The sequence below is a fragment of the Lygodium microphyllum genome, chromosome 30 (genome assembly GCF_053477565.2).
Source record: "Lygodium microphyllum isolate KBCC chromosome 30, Lygodium_microphyllum_v1.1.10, whole genome shotgun sequence".
Lineage (NCBI taxonomy): Eukaryota > Viridiplantae > Streptophyta > Polypodiopsida > Schizaeales > Lygodiaceae > Lygodium > Lygodium microphyllum.
In genome coordinates this window covers 115,041,265-115,056,939 of record NC_141164.1, presented here as the reverse complement: position 1 = coordinate 115,056,939, position 15,675 = coordinate 115,041,265, and positions in this window count along the sequence as shown.

The following is a 15,675-nucleotide window of genomic DNA, read 5'->3' as shown; positions in this document are numbered from 1 at the left end:
CAGCAAGGCCAAGGGGAAACTTGCCAGGGCAGACAAAATGCATGGCCTAGAAATGCTAGCCTCAGGGGAAGACAAGAGCCCAATAGCCTCCTCACAACCTTGTTGTCTACTCCAGTAACTCTAAGCTTGGAAGACCTGCTTAGGCAGAATCATTCCTTATGGTAGGAGTTAAAAGACTTGATGGAGGGTCACACAAGACTTGCGGGTGCTGATCCGCAAGATCATGATGCGGTTACACAGATCCCAAGTCTAACTCTACACTCAACTCCCAAGTCTTTGCACATAAATGCTTTTTGGGAAGGCACTGAAATGCATGTAGTTTTACCCGTCCTAGCCTTAGGAGATATGATGCGAAAAGGAATTGTAGACACAGGCGCAAGTGTTAGTGTACTAAGCCATGCAATCTTAGAGGCATGGTGAAACCCTCCTATAGAGACTGCTAGGTTTAACATCACATTAGCAAATGGAATGAAGGTAAGACCATTCGGGGTCTTAAAGAATTGGCCAGTAAAGATTTCCGGTGTGCAGTTTTCCGTAGACTTCATAGTCATGAAGGGAGTGGATTACGACATACTATTAGGCAGACCTTGGATGAGGAATGCGCGTGTCATTGAGGACTGGGGCAATGGTTTAATTTTCCTAGGAAACAGAACTAGTGCAGAAAGGGTAGAGATGGACACTTGGAAGACGACCCCTGTTGACCTAGATGCCATCTCAACTATGCTGAAAGGCGATACTCAAATGACCAAACCCTATGGATCACTCACTAAATATATTCCTTGCCCTAAGGATGAGAGGGATTGGATGCATGTTTTGGCAACCATTGACCTACCATTCTCGAATGAGGAAGAACTATATCGGCAGGCTGCTAAAGCTGCAACCATGCCAATTGAGGAGCCAATTGTGCCACTCTGCATGATGGTAGGAAGCTCACTCAACCCAGGCAAACCAGCCTCATTCCATATCCCCAACAACAAACTAGAGCTTCAGGAAATCGTAGAGTATCTGACCAATAAACTAGAAGGCAACTTGGTTGCTAACTTAAAACCTCTACGTGATCTATTAGCTAAGCCAGAATGGAAATAGACCAAGGTCCAGGACTTGAATTTGTTACATAACTAGGCTTTAGTTACTGATGACAAGGAGATTGGAGAGGAAAGCTTAAGTGATGATGAGCAGTCAGAAGGAGAGGACTCTAATGACGAGGAGTATGAGGACTGTCGCTCTACGGGAGAGGAGGGTGAAGAAGAGATAGATACAATAGAGTATGACATGAAAGGAAAAGCGATAGAACAAATTAGGGCAGGCTCGAGGCCTAGGAGAGGAAGGACGAGTCAGAACAAAAAAGGAGTCATGCAAATGGAGTGTGACAGATCCTGGCTAGAACACATAGGAGCCGTGGATTATGAGTAAGCCGGAGTGGCACGACCATGGGTAATCCCAGTGCTCAAGATGGATGCACCTACTGAACTACGACCCCCTGAGGAAACACCTTCCTCAAGTGAGGGATGCGAGTGTAACTCAGAGTCGGAAGTCAGCACTCAGAGTGATCCCAAGATACCACAACCTTCTAAAGTCAAACGCACCAAGGGAGATTTGCCAGTCCACCTAAGGCGCAGGAGGCTAAAGGAGGAGGCCACGAAGCAAGCAAAGGACTGAGAAGCAGAAAGGCAAAAGAAACTGCAGGATCTACCCAAACGGTTTACAAAATTTAAAAAGGGTGACAGAGTGGTGATTCTGCTATAGGTGCGAAAAGACAAGGCCAAACTAGTGAACCGATTGAGGGACCCGCCAAAGTCAAGGAAGTTAACTTGGCTGGGAAGGTGAAAAGCCAAGGCCTGTATTCATTGCAGATGACTTGATGGAGGATGAGGAGACCAAACTTGTTACACTAAAGGAGCTAGTAATATGTCACTATTAGGTCGTACTTTCAAGAAGCAAACGAACTATAATGTGGATTACAACCTAAACCGCATTCATCTTGCTATAGGCAATGTGCGTATAGTGACAACTTTTAGCAAGGGCTTTCCTGACTCCTCCACCATTACGAAGCCACCAGTAGAAACCCCTACGACCACGCTTCAGCCCAAGTCTAAATAGAAGAAAACTAAGGCCTCATGCCAGGCTCTCGACCCTAGGCCCAAACCCACCAAGAGTGCTCACAAGGCCAAGGAGTCCAAGCTTATATGGGTGCCAAAACGGCAAAGACCACATCCGGGTAGACCACCCAAACGTGATTCTAAACGCCAAAATAATCAACCATCACAGCCTAAGAGGCAGTCTAGACGCTATCGACGTAGACACACAACCACGCCGTGATGGATCCCCAAAGATCTCTTGCGAGCACAAGGATACTACGAGGGCAACCCCTGGATTTGGGTGCCTAAAAATGGCAAGTTTAAAAGCTCATCTACAAGCAATCTCACCCCAGTGAGGGAGGCTTGCACACATGGTGCCCAGGGCATAGTCAGCAAACCATTGCCCACTGTGGCTAGTAAGCCCCAGCTCATCTATCGACCAAAGCAAATGCCACAAGCCTTAGACTTACCTAATCCAGAGAACTTAAATACCCCCATGACTGCTCATTTAGAACCCAGTACAACTCCCATGCCCCTAGAGCTTCCTACAGCACCTCAAAGTGCTTCGGAGTGCAAAGCCACACGTGTGACTCCAATGATGGAGTCACCACTATCCAGTCCATTTGCACCATTCCCACTAGTAGGTCTTAAACCTTCCTACGCGGTATGACCTTTCCTTTCCTTGGTTAAAGACCTCGCTGCGACTTCTGGGGATGACTTAGTAACCTACATCAAGATGTTGGACAAAACTTTCACTACATTTGCTAGAAGTTATGAGAGGCTAGACCTAGGTCTTCTTGAAAAAACACTTGCTTCGAATGTTCATGCATTACCATGCACTTGGGAAGAATACAAACTTATGACCAGTAAATTCCCCAAAATTGCTGCTGAACTGATAGAAAACAACGAAATCTCAAAGGAGCAAGCTACCCTCAGAAGACTAATCACTTCATATCGTAAGCCTCCTCGTTCTATTCCTGAGCATGAGTTGCAAGAGCTCACGAAGATGGCAAGCTCGCCTTCCACGTTCTTGCAGCAGTGGTTTGCTCTGACAATCCAATGGGAGAAAAAAGGTTGCCGGATAATGACAAATGCTGAGCAATGTAGGGCAGTTAAAACCATCGAATATGACCCTACTTATGTGGCACCTATCTTGTTTAGGGTTTTGGCCATCACCCGCAACCAGCATTTAGACGACCATGTGCTCGCTCACCCTTACATTGACCAATTCCTTACGGAAGAGGAATTACATGTTGCAAGCCACCTTAATACTAGAGATCTCTTTCACGATGTCTTGACCTACATCTCCCAAGTCTCCATCCAACCATCTGCTCTTTATTGTCATGCCCAACTCGAATACAATCCAAGCTTCTATGATTGGTTATTGGCTAAGTAAGTCAATCCACGAAAAACAGCATTTGCCTCGTACTTCTTATGCGAATCCTAGGAAGGATTCCTTGAAAGATCCAAGACGGGGGGGAGCAATGTGAGCAAGAGCAAAGCAAAATGAGAGTCATGCTATCTAGCAGAATATTATGATTAATTGAGTTTCAATGGAAGATAGTGCAAAGGGAAAACAATAGCAATTGCTGCTGTGAGCCTGTCTCTAAAGTTCAAGCATCTAAGCAAGTATACCAATTTTTGACACATAAATTTTTCTCTCCAAATTGAGTTTTGTTAGAAATAAGCCGATTTTTAAGCATTAATGTTGGCATGGTGTGTTGACAGGTAACCACCATGGCAAGACAAGACAAAGGGGGAAAACTCCCATTTTCTAAAGAAGAGATGACCAAGTTCAGCATCAGCGTCGAGTCCAATGAGAATCAATCCCAGAAGCCTTCTATTTGTTGCTTCTTCTAAAGAGGCTACTGATTGTTAACACTGTAGATCTTTAGAGAGTGCTCTGTAGGTCTACAATTGTCTAGAAACTATTACATCACAACAAATTGAGACTATTCTTTTCCTTCGGAGTCCCCTGAGAGCATGCATCACACCACAACAATTAGATGCAAGTCCTAACCAACCCTTTTAACAACCCAAACAACACATCAGTATGTATCGTCCTTTCATGTGTCCCATCAAGCATGATCAGAGAATAAGCTGAAAGATTTCCATCAACAAGTACCTCTCTCAAGAGCATACCAGCTGTCATATACTTTATTACTGTCTCTAATACTGTATTCAGATATCCATGCCAAATACTTGTCCTGACATCTCTAGAGCCTTCTTGTAAAGATCATTACAAGGTTGATACAGAAGAACCCAAGTTATTGTGACAACCTATCTCAATAAAGCTAATAAATCTCAACAATGACAACTAGGCTGGCAATACCTCATCTAAAGCTTCCTAAAAGAGTTTGGAGGCCTTTTTGAACAGTTCATTGGCCTTCTTAGACTCTGTTAAGAGAAATTTGTTAGACTCTATTAAGAGAAATCCATGTACTTTATTATTGTCTCAAAAACATGCCAGCTATCTCAAGTACCTCTCTCAAGAGCATACCAGCTGTCATGTACTTTATTACCTCTCAGGTCTAGATAAACCATTATATTGTATTCAGATATCCATGCCAAATACCTTTCCTCACATCTCTAGAGTCTTCTTGCAAAGATCATTACGAGGTTCCTGGATACACAAGAACCCAAGTTACTCTGATAGCCTGTCTCAATAAAGCTAATAAATCTCAGAAATGACAATTGCCCAAGCACCACAGTGTGTTAAGAGAAACCCATGGGAAGTATGGCCATTGCCGAAGCACCTAAGACCAAGCACACTTTAGCTATAAAACTAAAATATAAGAATCTCCATTGTACTACCTTCCACCATGTTGATAGATTTGTGGCCTTGCTGACATTGTACCAACTCTAGAAGGGCCCCTCCCCATCTCAAAAATGTGTATCCGAAAACCTGTTTGATTCAAGGTGCTGTAAAAGCAACAAAACAAAGGACTTTATCATTTCTATTTCTATGAGCCACTGACATTGACAACAATATCCCATCTATTTCTCTGAGCCATTGACATTGACAACATGCACATGTACAAGACGACTATTGTACTTACCTAGCAATGTTCCTGATAGCACAAGAATGAGTCTAAAAATGTGCCAAAACAAGACAAGAATATACAACATGGCTAGATATTCTTGTAAAACCTTGCTACAATACATGACAAAGAATAGAGTTAGAACCCATTTTCTCACTTGCATTCAAAACCTTACGATAAAGCACACTAAAACATACCTGAAGTACTAATTTAAATCCACTTTCTCCACCTTGGTGCAAAAACCTTGTTGTAATAACTTTGGAGGTATAATACTCGATGCTTTATTTGCAGCATGCTAAGATATAGTAATTATGTGAGAGCATGCACTATCACATCAAGTCTAAATCCCATCTAAAAATAAGTACAATGCAGTTTAGAATTTTGCTACATTGAATCTATTTCTATGAGTCACTAACATTGACAACATACACATGTACAAACAACTAGAGAAATTACCTGATGATGTTCTTGATATTAAAATTATAGGAGGTAACATGCATTTAACAGCAAAAGAAAGCCAGCATGGAAAATGGGTCTTCCGTCAAGTAACACAAGAATGAGTCCAAAATCTGCCAAAACAACACAAGAATATACAACATGGCCAAATATTCCTGGAAAACCTTGTTGCAACACATGACAAAGAATAGATTTAGAACCCATTTTCTCGCTTGCGTTCAAAAGCTTATGATAATGCAGGCTAAAACATACCTTAAGTACTAATTTAAATCCCCTTTCTCCACCTTGGTGCAAATCTTTGCTATAATAACCCCACAGGTATAGTACTCGATGCTTTATTTGTCACATGCGAAGATATAGTAATTGTGTGAGATTTGCACTATCACATCAAGTCTAAATCCCATCTCAAAAATGTGTATCCAAAAACTTGTTTGATTCAAGGTCCTACAAAAGTGATAAAACAAAGAACTCCATCATGCCAACTCTATTCGAAGAAAAACCAAAAAGTTATACTTCTTGTATGAGAAAAATAAATAAATAAAGCATAATAAAAAATTAATAAAAGTACAAAGAAGAAAAACCTACCAAATGTTTTTAATGCCCCTTCACAAAGTCATTGAAAACATTCCAATCATTCTCATCTAGTTTGTACTTGTTTGTATTGCAATCGTAGGTTAGATTTTCCAAGGCAATGATACTATCAATGTCTATCATATCAAGATCTGTAAGGTCATATGTAAAGCATCATGAGCCTTTTGTCTGTTGGTACTATCCAAGTTGGACTTCCGCTCCTGAAGGCCTATCTGAAAGGTTGAACCCTCTCCTATACTCCACATAACCCCCTTTGACCTTTCTCCTCATCTTTTGCACTCTTCCAAGATACCATACAGCGTGTGCCCTTTTCTTACTTTGCAAAGAGCTTAGTTTTCGTTTTCTTGTGCACTTCCTTGTTGTGTCCTCTTGAAAGTATAAAACACAATCCTATCCTATCCCAAATAGATTCTCATTTGACATAGCAAAAGGATTCTCTTCCTTGTTATAGTGTACTCCTTGGCGAACCCTAGTAAGTCTATCTTTTGAGAGTGTGGGATTTCCATTGAGCTGACTCACTAATGTAGACTTGAAGAAAGATTTACCCTCAGTAGAAACAACTGGGTTCACAACTTCTTGTCTATCTAGCAAAGAATCCACTACATGTCTAATCTCACTTAAGCATGCATCATTGTCACTATCCTCACTATTTATTGACTCCTAACTAGCTGGTGGATCTTCTTCTTCTGAATCACATTCTTGTGTGTATGCATCTGTAAAGCTAATTGACTAAGGCTCAAGCCACCATTTCATTTCATTCTTGCCCTTCGGTTTTACATGTAATCGTTCACACATTTCATGAGCACTTTTCAGCCCCTTCTTCAAAGCATCAATAATTTTATCATCAGTTGATACGCAATCATAGTCTCCTAGATTAACTTCCGGCATGTTGTCTTTGAGATTCAACTCCCTCTAAACATGCTCTTGCTTCTTGTGCACTCTTGCAAACAAAGGACCATTCTATTTACACTCCAAGTGGGCAAGCCTATTCAAACTCCCAACAGTATGCAGCATATCCATCATGTCATATAAGCGTTCTTGAGCCACCATGCTCCCAATCTTGATAAAGAAGATTTCAATTGCATCTAAGCCTGTAAGATGTAAAGGACATTTGAGACTCAGAAAGTAGTCTCTGAAATACTTGATTAACAAGACAACAAAATGGCATGAGAGCTGCACATCCAAAAATGCCTCCTTGCTTATGAAGTATACATTCAGCGTATAAGTAGTATGATGCATAATCCACAACCTCCAAATCTAAAAAAAGAAAGAGACTTTTCCTGCAAGATAGACTTGATCCACCAAGCTCAAGTGTGGAGACAAAAAGATGTCAATGTAGTCTCCAGCAATTTCAAGATACGCTTGTGTTACGAACATACCCCTCTCTATTGTGCGTACTCCATTATTTCCTAGTTCTCCCAAACACCATTGCACTTGCCTACTACATATTCTTTGAGCTCCTGCCCAATTTTGATGATCATCTCGCCTAATGTCTCCCTCTCTTAGCATATGCTTGTTAACAGAGAAAGCATCATACACGATGAGAACAAGATTTAGGGTGTTCCAAACATCACCAATAGCCAACTGACGCTTGGGCTGTCAAGAACATTGACTAACTTTTCCCTATTGTGTACAAAGTCTTGGTCATGAAGCCCATAAACTTCATTTTTTAAAAGTTTTGCTGAGAGTGGCCATCCATCCCACTTGAGTCTAAATCTACTACCAAACTTGTCTACATAATCTGTAAGCATCCACTTTCGTCACCAACTATCACCATCGGATGCATGTCCAATGATTGGGCCAACTGTGGGCCCTAGCTTCTCATTCCACAAACTTAAAATGATTGCCCATTGTTTGCGAACAAAGCTTGCATCAAACCGATTGCAAGTACAATGAAGAACTAAGGCCAAGCGAGGGAGAGCATCATGCAAAGGGTTTGCAAGGAAAACTCTTGCATGCCCACCAATAACACAATTCTTAAATGCACCAACAATCTTCTCATACCCTTCTTGTCCTTCTCCCACTTTGATCATGCATGCTGTCAAGCACTTGTGATCGTCTGATTTATATCCATCAAACCCCACAAGCGTATCATCCTTTGGGTTCCACCTATAAGCATCGGTGAAAAAAGCACAAACTCTTTTACAATACTTTCTTAATTCAAACAAGGTATGGATCCATTTTTTTGGAAAGACCATGATATTGTTACCTGACCCGCTTCTTTATGGCAGTTTCGGCTTCCACTAAAATGAAAGGAACCTTCGACATGATGCCATGCTTCTCTTTCTCCTCTTGATAGATTTAAGCAATCGCATAAAAAATGTTGCCTGGAACAAATTGAGTGGCATGTCTTTGCCCTCTCTTTGTTGTTGATAAAGAGGGTCCATTAAGGTTGGATTTTAGGAAATCATGTAGCCTTGGGCCCCCCCACATCCTCACAACTTCAAATATCACCTTTGTGCTTTCGCTATATCTTTTCCCGCACTTGACCTAATCATGTTTGTGGAAATGTCTTGTAGAAAGTCCCTCAAGGCAGCTTTACCACCAAACTTGGCCAACCTATGGGCTTCAATTATGTTATTGCAGAACCTTTTTACATCCTTACGATTAAGAGACTCTATGTTGGTTTCTCTTAAAGTTTGGGCTCTCACAGAAAGAATGGCAACTTGAGATTTTTTCCACCATAGCTGCATGCTGAGTTCCCTTACTTGCTTTTTAGCAGAAATAGATGCCATTCTAAGCTCATTCTTTGTGAGATAATCTAGCCTTCTTCCACACCTAGTCCCCCTATATCCTCTTTTGGTCTTAACCTTCTCATCTCTATACAATCTCATTTTAAAGTCAGATGACTTAACTATCCCTTTGCAATGGTGGCATGTGAATCCTTCAAATGGACGCCCATCCAGTGAAATGCCTAGGCAATTAATGTGACAAAAGCATCCATTCACATGAAAGTTTGTGCCTCCATCCTATAAGGTTACCTTGGTGTGTGGCTCAGCAAACCAATTATTTCCATCACATTGATCATCTAAGAAGGGCTTTATCTTAATATACTTGTTGTTTACCTTAACTTCATGGCTCTAGAGACCCCAACAAAGCAAGTTCAAATTTACTAGCTAATTGCTAGTCTCTGTATCATGACTAGAAGAGGGGGTGAAAGCACTCATACTTGTATCTCATGTTTTCATTGAGACTAAGAAGTTTATGAGAGATCTTTGCTTTGGATCGTGCTCCATATCTTTTCGAGGACGCCCTCGCAAGCCTGTGAGCATTTCCTTTGAACCTTCCTTGCTCTTCATGAGTGACTTTATGTGAGAATTTGATTTTACGTGCTCATTGAGGGATTGTGTAGAGATCTGACCTTGAGAGACATAATCGCAGCCATGCATCATCAATCTTGCATCTCACCTTCACGCGATTTTTGTCTTTAAAGTCATGTAACATAGCTTCAATCAACTCAAAATCCCAATCTACAAAAAATTTAACATGAAAGGGTTGAGTAAGAATCAATTCAAAAAGATAATAAAACTTTTGAACATAAAAAGAGATAGGAGATGAAAGAAAGGTATAGTACCTTCATTTGATGCCATACAAGAATGCAACTTCTCTACTACTTCTATTTGTGTCTTGTCATCCTTTGCCGGCTGAGATACTCCTTTGGGAATATTTTCTTTTTTCAATCCTCGAGCAACCATATACTTGAGCTCATGCTTCTTACTCTCCAAGACATGGAACCTCATGAAGTTAGAGAAGCAATTGTAAGCTGTTATCTTTCCTTCTATTGAGCCTTTACCATAAAGCTCATTACACAATAACTTAGAGAACGAATGCGAAATTACAGTAACATTCCATGATTGTATGAGATTGCCAACAAACTAACTGTTTAGTTTGAGAAGCGGTTTGTAGACATATTTAAGCCCAATGATAAATGAAGGTAGATTACAATGTGATGTTATTTAAGCCCAATAAATTAGGAAAAAATGACCAGTAAAATAGGTAGTACTTTTGTTATTCGAATCAATCAGTAACTTGTACATTTTATATCATATTGGATACCTTACAGAGCATGGGATATTCAAGCCACTCCAAAGTTGAACCTGTATGTACATAAAAGTAATATGATGCTAGATGGCATCTAAACTAAAATTCAATTACATAAGTAAAATGCTTATGAGCAGAGTAATTCTTTCCTTTCGGAGGATTGGATGAAAAAACTGCTTACAAGTCAAATGAATGCAAGGATAGCTTGCATGTCCCAGGTCATCAAGGGAAAAAACACTACATCCCCTAGAATGGCCAGATTACAGCTACAACCATAGGGATGTTTGTGCACCACTTCTTATATGGCAAATCCCAAAGGCCCAGAAGTTACAACTTGAATGGCGAGTCACAAGATATTGGTGAGCTCCTAACAAGGATGATGTAAAACCATTCAAAACTTCAGCCTTCTATCATTGTTCCTACACGATGCCAAGGAAATGAAGGCAGGATGCCAAGGAAATGAAGGCACATCTATACATAGGTTACAAGCCATCGGGCAAACCTTCTGCTTCCATGGGTATGGATCAAGGATATGAAGGCATGACAATATGAGAGAGGTGAGGACAGAGAACAAAAAGGAGAGTTGGGGAAGAAGGAAAACACCTAGCGAAAAGTCTTGTCGTGCATGCAGAGATAAAGATAGAAAGAGGCATCGAGTTGGAAGAGGCACCTCGTGGAGTAATCATCCTTATGCCAACTGCATTAGCTCGTCTCTCCGATCTTCATCTACGCCGACTGCATCAGTTCGATCCTCTCCATTTTTTATCCTCTTCCTTGTTGATCTCTCCTCCTTCTTAATAGGCTAGGTATGGTAACAGCATACCTTCAAAACCTAGGTACCTTGCAAGCGCCACCAAGTAATCCTCTCTCCCCCCTCTCTCTCTCTCTCTCTCTCTCTCTCTCTCTCTCTCTCTCTCCCTCTCTCTCAAAATGGATCAATCGATCGGCCTGTCGATTGATCCAAGCAATGCCGGGTGCACATATAATAATAATAACTTCCTTCAACGTGAATAGTTCCCTGCACATATTATAATAATAAATAGCAAGAAAACTTCTTTCCACACGAATAGTTTACATGTGGTCAAGTCTAAACTTGGAAAGGGTTTGGTTCTAGGGGGAACCCCCGATTTTGAAAACCCCCCCCCCCCCCAATGTGGCCTGGAGTGCTTTTCGGTTTTATCTAGAAACCGTTGGAACCCCCCCCAAAAAAAAAACCCCTGCGTGAATAGCTCCATTGTGTTTACGCCTACTCTTTCCATCATTGGAAAATTTTTAGCGACCCTATTTTTTAGGGCCCCCAGTATCACTGTGGTGGGACACTTGAATAGTGGTAATAGTGGGGCCTCAAAACCCCCACTAAAATTGGGTGGGAAGAGGCTCTAAGAGCACCTTTCGACGGCCCCTTCTCAGAACAGGATAATGAACGTTATGATTTTCAACTTCACTTTCTCACGCAATCATTTGACGGGGTGTTGAAGGTCATATCTGATTTTGTTGCAGCCGTTACACACTAATATGGCTCCATTAACTATGTATCGGCTGTTAAAGTTTGAAACGATCAGTGATGTTTCGTAACTTTTGCAAATATGAAAATGTTATGAACTCACACAGAGAGCCTGACGTTCGCCATAATTTCCTAATGTGAGTTGGAGAAAGGGATCGTGGGAAGGTGCTATAAAAAAAGTAGCATATTTTCAACTACCAAATCCACAAATCTTAACTCAAAAAAATGGGACACTTAACTCCAATTAGCCCCACAAATCTTAACATCCCTAATAGATGGCTATCCCAAAGTTTGTTGATATGAAGAACTATCTTGCACAAAGAAATATTGCTCTTTTTGCATATAGATCTCCTGAGGAGTTATTTGTACCCCATAACCTCCAACCATAATCTATGTAAACTGGCCAACACTATTATCATACAAACTAGAAACCATTAAATTAATTTGCAAACCAAAGCAATGCACAAAGTCTAACACTCAACAACATTAATCATAGTTTTTGGTATAGCCCATGCCCAATGATTCTACGTATAATTGACGTGTAAGGATCAATGCCAAAGTCTCATTATCAGTATGCTGTTTTTGCATGACTCCCATATGAGAATTGCTCTAAATAATTGAATTTTTGGTCACTACATCATCTAATTTACAACATTTGCCCTTTGTAGAACAACACATGAATTTTTCTTATAATTATCTTATATGTGTTGCAAATTGGGCTCCTCTTCTACCTACATCAAAGCATTAGTCGGATCACCAAGAAATTGTCCCTTTCTCTTGGTAATGTAAATGATCTCATCATTGTGAAACTCATGCTTAGCAATATCAAGATTCTCTCCAAGTGTGAATTCTAGACTACTATTAAGAATATGTTCTTTAAGAACTTTCTTGAGATATGTTGTAGTCTCTATGTCATCAGACTCTAACTTATAGCCAGGTTGCTTACCCTTTCTCTTTGCATTGTGTTTCTCATGCTACTTACTTATGTAACATCCTCCATTACACACTTTGAAGAAGAATACACTATAAAGCCTTTGGTTGATTAGAATTTCTTCGTGTCACCCTTTTTGATGTCTCTATAGTTTCTTCATTTCTCTTTCTCTTATTGTCGATTATGTAGTCATGTCATGGTTACTCTTATTAGCTACATGCATTACATGGTTCCATTTTTTCTTTTTGGATAGTAATAACCATTTCAAGTACTCTCTCTATCTACAAACCATAGGTTGTAGCATGCACTCCTATGTATGCATTTCGAGTAGCCAGTTCATTTGGAGTTTTCAGATATGACCCAAAATATGATATTGTTTGCTCATGAGATTTGTTAATTGTCACTGCAAATACTAAATATGGGATGAAGCTCCAATGATGCACCATTACACATTAGAAGAACTTCTCAGAACTCTCAAAGATATAATGCAATGTGATAAGCCATTTGTTAGTAAAGTTGTCTTGCTTGGTGGAGATTTTAGGTAGATGGTACAAAAGGGTACCATGAAGACAAAAGAAAAATACTTCCTATACAATTTTGAATATCTTATTTTCAAACTCTCCTAGCATTTCACTAGCTGTGAGTCCTTTGTTTGACTTCATGACCCACTCTTGGAATGGTTAGCAAGTAACAAGATTGGCATCCTCTAATATATAAAACTCTTCTCTTAATGCCTTCTTAAAAACAGGTCAACCAACATCCTACATATATAGTTTTGTAATTCGTGTCTTCAATTCATGCACACTAATTCATACAAAATATTAGCTCCATGAAAAGTGAGCCACCCCATAGAATTCCATCTTCAATGCATACTAATGCAAATATGTTGATATGTTTCACCCATTAAAGAGTTCTATGTCTTGCTTTATAACATGTAAAGACTTAATCATGGAAGGCTCTAATTTTGAAAAAGCTTGTATTCATTGTCGTTTTTGCTGTTTAAACTACTATTGTGCTTGTAAGATCATATGCATATCTCGCATCAATTGTTGAATAATATCATTTGCTATGGGCCTTATTTTTGTACTTCAACCCTATTATTATTATGTATTATAGCAACAATAAAATGGTCTGAAACTATACCAAAATCTCTCAAAACATGACAAGTACAAAGCATTTCCCTATCAACCCGAAAGCAAATTCAATTGGTAGAATTGGTTGATAGTGAAGAAAACCATATTTGGGCCTTATTTTTGTACTTCAGCCTTGTTTTTAGTGTTTATTATAGTGGCATTGAAAGGCTCATATGCTATGCTCTTCATAGAAGATATGGCAAAGTGGAGGCAGAAATCTCTCCAAGCTATATAATTATAAGCTAGGAGAATCTTTCGTTTCTCATAAGAAGAAACTTCCAAATTTAGAGGTACAACACCAACAAACATCTCAAAATAAACTAGAGTATGAGTATATAGCTTGCCAATTCCACAATCTTCATAGTGTAGGTTTCAACATAACCTATGCCTTACTACTTGGGACATCCGACATGGCACAGAGATACTAGAAGAGATAGAGCAACTTGCTTGATCATTAAGAAGGTAGGTAAATGGGTGCCCGATGTATGCATGGAACATTGGCTGGATCAGCCCGATTTCCACTAGTTTATGTAGTTAATGTACATGGTATACACATTAACAATATAGAATACCAATGGACATCTCTATATAAACTAGAGTATGAGCATAGAGCTTGCCAACTCCACAATCTTCATAGTGTAGATTTTAATATAACCTATGACTTGCTACTCGGGAAATCCGATATGACATAGAGTTACTAGTAGAGATGGAGCCACTTGAATCCGATATGACATAGAGCTACTAGTAGAGATGGAGCAACTTGCCCAATGAAACAGAAGGTAATAAATGGTTGCCTGGTATATGCCTGTAACGTCGGCTGGATCGGCCCGATTTCCACTTGCTTATTTATATTGTTAATGTATACGGTATATAGACCGACCAATCCAAAATGCTCCTTTTCTTTTGAGTATTTTGGTCGTCATCTGCGCCTTAGCCGCAAAGCTACTCATCATGAACCGAGGAGAAAAGATTGCCCGCAAAATGGCAGACGACGCTCAGAATAGGTCCGCGCCTTTCACTCTGCCTGATGATGGGCTAGTGCCTCCACTTCCACTTTCACCACGGCTTCAGTATGTTCAGAATTATATGCTGGAAGACCTACTCGAAATGAACCCGTTGAGGAGGAAAAAAAAGATAAGGCTGCCAGGCGGGAGTTGGGGATCGAAGCTTGTTCGAGGAATGCAGAAGTACTTCTGGAAGGTTGGCCGCTCCATGTTTGATTCTAATTCTTCGAAACAAGACCAGGGCCATCGCCATCTCGGGAATAGCAGCGGCGACCAAGAACAACATAAGCATGCTTATGATCAAGCCCTATCAAGCTCAAGTTCGATTGTGTAGGTGAAAGGGCGGTCGGGCGACAAGAATCACACGACCGCCGGTAACACCATGCTGAGGCTGGCTTGGTTTGTCTGGAGTTTGATAAGGTCGACGGTGATGATAATCTTGATAACGTTGACGTTGTCGACAATGATGTACGGCGCGGAAGCAGCCGAGATTATTGCAAGAGTAGTGCCGGCCCCCGCACCGGAATAAGTTGTCGATCAGAGGTGATCGACGATCACGTTGATTGTTATCCTGACGTCATTGCAGATGGCATCCAATACATGAAGATCTCCTCTGCCGAAGAAAACCCATACTCCAAGCCTCCGGCGTCGTGAGGAAGCAGTTAATCTGACATCATTAACTTTGTTGCCCCCATTGCGGGCTTAAAGAAGAAACTCAAAGTTTCTTGAACATTTTGTGCGTTATTATGTATACAGCGACTCGATTATTTTATCTTAGGATGTATCGCATAATTAGTTAAAGCTCTATTTGTAGCTGTATGTAGCCGAAGAGATTTTTCTCAATATATCAAGGATAAGATATCCACCACATTTAAAAACTAGGTCCATGGTACGAA